Raw genomic sequence first — 7,500 nt, forward strand, 5'->3', positions numbered from 1 at the left:
TATACATATCCATTTCCATATCCATATCCATATCCATATCTATATACATATACATATACATATACATATACATATACATATGCATATACATATACATATACATATACATATGCATATACATATACATATACATATACATATACATATACATATACATATACATATACATAGTCATATTCATATGCATATGTATATACATATAAATATACATACACATACACATGCACATACACACACACACACACACATACATATATATATATATATATATATGTATATATATATATATATATATGTATATATGCATATATATATATATATATATATATATATATATATATATATATATATATATGCATGTTCTGTTTAAGTCGACAGCAGTTACAGCATTATTCAGTTTACAGTTTGTTTTAAAAAAATTCTAACGGTGTTCCGATCTTCGTAGGCGAGGGTACTAAGGTTCTAAAATCCATGATAACTCGAGACGTCTTTCGGCTTTCATTCGGCCATCTTCAGGAGTGTAAATATAGTTGTGTTAGGTTGAAATGGTGATTATATTTGGCTTATGTTGGCACTGAGGAGGTGACCTTTGTGCAGAAGGTGGCGCTCCGTGGGGTGTTGTCTCTCTAAGTCCCTGTGGCGCTCCGTGGGGTGCTGTCTCTCTAAGTCCTTGTGGCGCTCCGTGGGGTGCTGTCTCTCTAAGTCCTTGTGGCTTTCCGTGTGTTGCTTGTGAGCTTCAAGCTGAAGGAAGAGTGGAAACGGGCATTTGTTGGATGTTGATGGCAGGTTTTAAGTTGTGAATATACACAGCTTCCGTCATTCGTAATCTCCTGGTGTCATGTTCACTGTGTAGGATTACTGTATTTTCTTCCATCATTTTTCTGCTCAGTGTTTGCCCATGTGTCCTGTTGTTATGGCGGCGTATCGCTCCGTCTTGTAAGTGCGCTGTGATTCTTTTGGACAGTGTGGTGGTATTGAAACCTATATACCTGGTAGGTAGGCGACTGCAGTCACCAACATTGCAAGTATATTGATATACTAGGTTCACTTTTTGAAGTGTATTTGTTGGTGGGAGACAGCTGTTCTTCATGATTAGGTTGGAAATTCGTTTCTATTTGTAATAAATTGTAAGTTTGATGTGTGTGTCGGGATCGGTGGGTTGAACATTACGCTGGATGATATTCCGCATGACTTTCTCGTCTTGTTTATAAGCAGAAGACATAACGTTTTTATAATACAAATTGGTGATCGCGTGGTTGTCCACGTGTATCTCTTGGGCCATGAAAGTGTCCAGTCGTGTTCTTTTGGCTTCGTCTATCTCTTCTTTCTTGTAGCCGTTGTTGGAAAGGAGTTGAGAGATTCTTTTCAATTCAGCGTTGGTACCAGTCCATGTAGAGCAGTGTGTGAACGCACGCTTGACAAAAGAATTGATCACACTGCGTCGATATCTCTCAGGACATTCGCTTGCGCCATTTAAACAAAATCCTAAATTGGTCGGTTTGACGTACACTTCCGTGAAAAAAAAAACTGGCTGTGCCTCTGTGTACAACGGTGTCGAGGAAGGGAAGTATGTGTTCAATTTCAATGTCATACGTGTAATTGAGTGAGGAGTATTCCTTAAACATCTCAATATTCTGAGAAACATTGCTCGCGCCTCACCTCGTGCGTTTGGCAGCGATATCAGCCCTCCATCCACTGCCCGCATATGGCGCCAGAAACGGACAGTTTGATGGATTGCCCGTTGAAATTGCCCGTTGTCGAGCAAAGCCCTCGTGCCCGGCGGACAGTGTTTGACCGTGTGGACGTGGCATAACACATCCCTGACGTCCCTGACGAAGGCCCACATTTACCTCAAACCATTCACTCTCTCCATTTCTAATCCTAACATAAGCTCAACTACTCTCGTAAAAACTCTTGACTGCTCTTTACAGCTTTCCTCCTATCCCATATACCTGCCATTCTCACAGCGTTTTTCTGTCTACACTGTCATAAGCATTTTCCAGATCCATACATACATGCATATACAAAAGCATTTCCCCCCCTTATAAGGGAGGTAGCCAAAAAGAAAAAGGCATAAAAACCACTCCCACCCATTCCATCTCCTACATATTCGATTCCTCTTCCCTCTTCTCTCTCCCTCTTATCTTCACACCTCCTGGATGAAGGGTTATCCCTGCATCTTGTCCACTGCCCTGGGTCAGAAACAATGTCGCAAGACATAGCACATCCAAAGCGTGGCCACTTCATTAAATCGGCGACCCCACCTCTCCGTCTTCTCATGCAGAAAGGGAGAAGACGGGGAGAAATCCCTTCGGGCTGCGTCAAATTTTTCTCACACATACTCCCTCACCTCCTATCCCTTAACCAAAATCCCTTTCACCCCATCCATCCATCTCATCCTAGGTCGCCCCCTCATGTTCACTCCTTCCACCTCTACCCACCATACCTCTTTTACTAGTCTTTCTTCACTCATTCTTTCCATGTGTCCAAACCATCCCAATACTCTTTCATCCACCATATCTCCCAACTCCCTTTCCACTCCCGTTTTCCTTCTCACCTCCTCATTTCTCACTCTATCCAGCCTAGTAACTCCTATCATACTTCTCAAACACCTAATCTCAAACACATTCAAACTGCTCTCTGTCCACAAGCGCAGTGTCGTCCGCAATAAGCCTTTTACAAATCATTAAAAGGAAAAAAATCCTTACCCTTTCCCATGGCTTTCTCACATATCTGTCTTACAACAAAAATCTGGTCTACGCAACATCTACCTATCCTAAACCCACACTGTTCCTTGCCAATTACTCCCTCTGTTCCTCTCCTAATCTTCTCAATCAAGACCCTCCCATAAACCTTCCCAACTACACTTAACAAAGGATTACAAAGGATTACAAAGGCGGAGAATGCCGACAGGAGACCTTTTGGTCCATATCTAGGTCGGATGCGAAAAAATCCTAATAATAATAAATTAATAAATATAAACTATGATAATGTAAATAACAAATAAAATACATAAATAAATGCATAGGTATAATTAGATAATAAACAAACAGGTAAATAGTAAATAATAAAAAAATTAACATATAACTAATAATAAATGAAAATCAAACATACAAATGATGACAAAATAAAATAATATAAAATAAATCATAATCTTTACAACATCATGCTTAGGTGTTTACCTAAATTATTCTTAAGCTTCGAACTGAACTACATTACATTACCTGTGCAGGAAGTTTATTCCATCCATTAACTACACAGTTGCCAAAGTTGTTTCTACCTACTTTCAACTTGAATCTATTTCCGGACAGTTTGAGACCATTGTTTCTTGTCTGATTCTCATTCAATGTGAAAATTTGGTCACTTTTGATGTTGTCAATTCCCTTTAGAATTTTAAAGACCTGTCTCAAGTCACCTCTGAGTCTACGCTTTTTTAGGGAAACTATTACACTCACACTTGTCCCCCCTTTCTCTTTTAAACTGGAAATATACAGGCACTCCTCCAGTCTTCCGGTACTCTACCCTCTTTCAAACAAACATTAAGTAACCTCACCAGCCAGTGAATCATCACTGTACTTCCTTTTATTTTCAGATATTCTGGATGGGATCCACCCAACACAGGTGCCTTGCCTGTTCTCACCATCTTAACAGCTGCCTTTATTTCATATTTCCTTATTTCACCTACATTTTTTCACTCATCACGGTTATTTTCTAAGCATTTCCCACTTCAACTACCTTTCCCTCCCTATCCTTCTTCATATTTAGCAACTCCATATATATATATATATATATATATATATATATATATATATTATGATAAAGTAGTAGCCTCTGCCTGTCTGTCTGATTGTTTATTTGTTTGTATGTGCACAAACTCCTCCTAAGGTTTTAAAGATAGACCCCCATAACCATATATATTCTGATACCCTATCACTCCAGGTACTTGGATAACTATATTTAATTTCGAAAAAAAATTATTGGTTAGGGTTAAAGTTAGGAGGTTTATGTAATGTCCCCTGAAGTCGCGTAGTATTTTTTGTGACTTAATAATTAATATGATTAAACAAACCATTGTATGTATCCATAAATATTATTTACATTTGTGAAATTAATGTTGCCACAAACTATGATAGCTTTTGTAAGAAGAAAGCATGTTTATGGAAAATTATTGTACGATTTTACCAAATGTTAAAATATTGGTTATTTTTATTTAATTTTTGTGCGGGCGGAAATAGTTCATTCACAAACTCCTACGCTTTTGCAGATAAACCCCTATAACTGTGCATATTCTGAAGATAAATAAACTAGATACATTTCTTCACCTTTGAGCTGTAGACATTTATTGTCAATCCACACACACACGCACACACACATGCACATATACACACACAAAAAATAATGTGTACACAGGATATTTGTGTTTGTGCATGCATGTATTTTCATACTAGGGTTTCCCAACTTCGGGAGGGGGCGCGCACACCTGGGAGGTGGAGTTTTTAAAGCTATATTTAATGAAAAAAATATTTTGGTTAGGGTTAAGGGTTAAAGTTAGGTGGCTTATGGTTAGGCAACAGGCCACTACTGTAGTCCCCCTTAAATTATTATTTTTGTAACATAAAAATCAATACAATTAAACAAACCATTGTATGTGTTCATAAAATTAATATTATCTATATTTGTGACATTAATGTTGTCACACACCATGATAGATTTTGTAAGAAAAAATCATGAAAATGTAAAATGATTGTATAATTTTACCAAATGTTGAAATATTGCTTATTCTTATTTAATCTTAGTGCGGCGGAAACTGCAAGTGGGTCTACCCCACACCTATAAAAACTCTAACTGCCTTCCATTTCGTTCTTTCCTTGCACTTGCCCACCAAATCCCCCTCCCCCCACTTTCCCATCTTATCTATCCTGCCCTTTACTACTACTACTATTTCCAAACTCTTCCTAGGTTTCTCCAAATAAACCCCTATAACAATATATATTCTGAATATAAATAAAGTAGATACATTTCTTCACCTTTTACCTGTAGGCATTTATTGTCAATCCACACACACACTCACCTAACCACTCAAAAGAATGTGCACATGATATTTGTATTTGTGTATGCATGTATTTTCAAATTAGGGTTTCCCAACTTTCGGGTAGGGGGGCGCACATCTGGGAGGGGGAGTGTTTAAAGCTATTTTTAATTTAAAAAATATTTTGGTTAGGGTTAAGGGTTAAAGTTAGGTATAGTATGGTTAGGTTAGGGATTATACACGAACTCGCAGCAAGGCACGGGTAATTGGTTAGTATATATATATATACGTCGAAACTGAAGTGCTCAGCTTGGGACTTAAATTCGCCACCGGCATCCCGAAACCCAACCAGAACATCGACCTCGTCACGAAGAACTACAGGTACAAAGACAGCGAATTCCAGCAAGGCTACATACAAGGACTACTAACCTCGGCACTTTTCGACCCTCCCAATCTTACTTTACCCAAGAGATACTTTCGAGCGTTGGAAGCACTCGTCAAGGACCCCGCCGTCAGGATCACTACCGCGGACAAAGGTGGAGGAGTGGTGGTGATGGACGCATCATCCTACCTACATAAGATGACTGACCTCCTAAGCGATGAAAATACTTACACCAAAGTCACCCAGGCGAAAGTGGACGTCGAGACAAGTAACTTCCTTAAGGCAGCCAGGAGGATTCTTAGGAAATCAGAAACTGGTAAGTGTTTACTTCACCTCTTGCCAAACCTCCCAAGTCCAGCCACCCTATATGGGCTCCCAAAAACCCACAAGCCCAATATACCCATGAGACCCATTACATCAGGGATCGGGAGTGCGCCACACAAACTGGCAGGTGCGCTGGCCAAACATTTGTCTCGCCTTTTGGGTACCATCAGCAGTGCTCATTTGAAACACTCAGGGAACCTATTGAATAGGATTAAAGACATTCCTGCTCGCAACAAAAAGCTGACCAGCCTGGATGTGACTTTGTTATTCACACGTGTCCAGACTCTTAAAGCGATTGACCTCCTTAGGGCTAAAATCACTAGTTCCGACACTGACCTCCCTATTCCCCCCAATGACTTTGTGGATTTAATACAGCTTTGTGTCTAATTCAATTATTTCAAATTCCAGGACCAGTACTTTCACCAAACGTTTGGCATGGCCATGGGCTCTCCTTTGAGCGCTGTCCTTGCCAACCTGTTCATGGAATTTTTAGAAGCAGGGCCTTTCTCAGATATCGTTCCTGGCAACGTAGTATGGCTTCGCTATGTGGATGACATACTACTAATTTCCCCCAGACGGTTTGACATCCCCAAACTCCAAGCGGCACTGAACGAGGTTGAGCCATCCATCCAGTTCACCTTGGAGGAAGAAATTAACGATTCCCTTCCATTTTTGGATACCCTTATCATCAAACATGATAATCTTTTAAAATTTACAGTCTACAGGAAACCAACCAATAAGGACGATTTGACTCACTTCCTATCCCACCATGACCTCAGTATTAAAAAAGGTGTAGTTATAGGTTTCTACCTCAGAGCTCTCAGAATTTGTAGCCCTGAATTCTTAGAGGACGAGTTTAGGCACATAAAGGAGGTTTTTCAGAAATTAAAATATCCAGAGTGCATCATCCACCAGTGTAAGAAAAAGGCACTCAAAATAATGGAAGGGCGGGAACCAACGGAAGAACCAGCTAGGAGGCTTATCCTTCCAGCCAGCAGCGTCACCACCACCCTCACCCGGACACTTGGGCGTTGCAACATACAGGTAGTGGGCCAGTCCAGCAGAACTATCAAAGAACTCTAGAAGGAGTGACAGCCAGGACGAGATATGGGGAAAAAACGCTGGTGTCTACCGCATACCCTGTGCTGGATGCGATAAAGTATACATCGGCGAGACCTCCCGTGACCTGAAGACCCGGATCCGGGAGCATCGCTACGATTCCCGGAACAACATCACCACCAACGCCTGTGTTATCCACCGGAACACCAACGACCACCTGATGGATTGGGATAACGCAGAGCTTCTTTTTAGTGAACCAGACAGGGTGAGGAGGAAATGCCTCGAAGCGGCCGCCATTCAAAGCTTCAAAACCATTGAGCAGAACAGAGGCATGTTTAACATCGCCCCTCCTATATATATATATACATACATAAATACATACATATATACATACATACATACATACATACATACATACATACATACATACATACATCACATACATACACACATACATACGCATATACATACATACGTACGTACATACATACATACATACATACATACATACATACATACATACATACATATATACATACATACTACATACATACATATAGTGCATGTCTGTACGAGGTATATACATGTGGACATGCATTCACATGCTCACGCAAACTAGCGCCCGCGCGTACACACACACACACACACACACACACACACACACACACACACACACACACACACACACACACACACACACACACAC

At 40.2% G+C, this 7,500-nt stretch overlaps 1 protein-coding gene across 3 annotated transcripts in view; it reads right to left on the reverse strand.

Annotated features, from left to right (window-relative positions):
* The window catches only part of LOC143022120 (uncharacterized), a 558,721-nt gene that overhangs the window by 32,382 nt on the left and 518,839 nt on the right, over window positions 1-7,500 (reverse strand). The window lies entirely within an intron of this gene.

Source organism: Oratosquilla oratoria, chromosome 43, assembly GCF_046742065.1.
Source record: "Oratosquilla oratoria isolate Oo_2021 chromosome 43, ASM4674206v1, whole genome shotgun sequence".
Taxonomy (NCBI): domain Eukaryota; kingdom Metazoa; phylum Arthropoda; class Malacostraca; order Stomatopoda; family Squillidae; genus Oratosquilla; species Oratosquilla oratoria.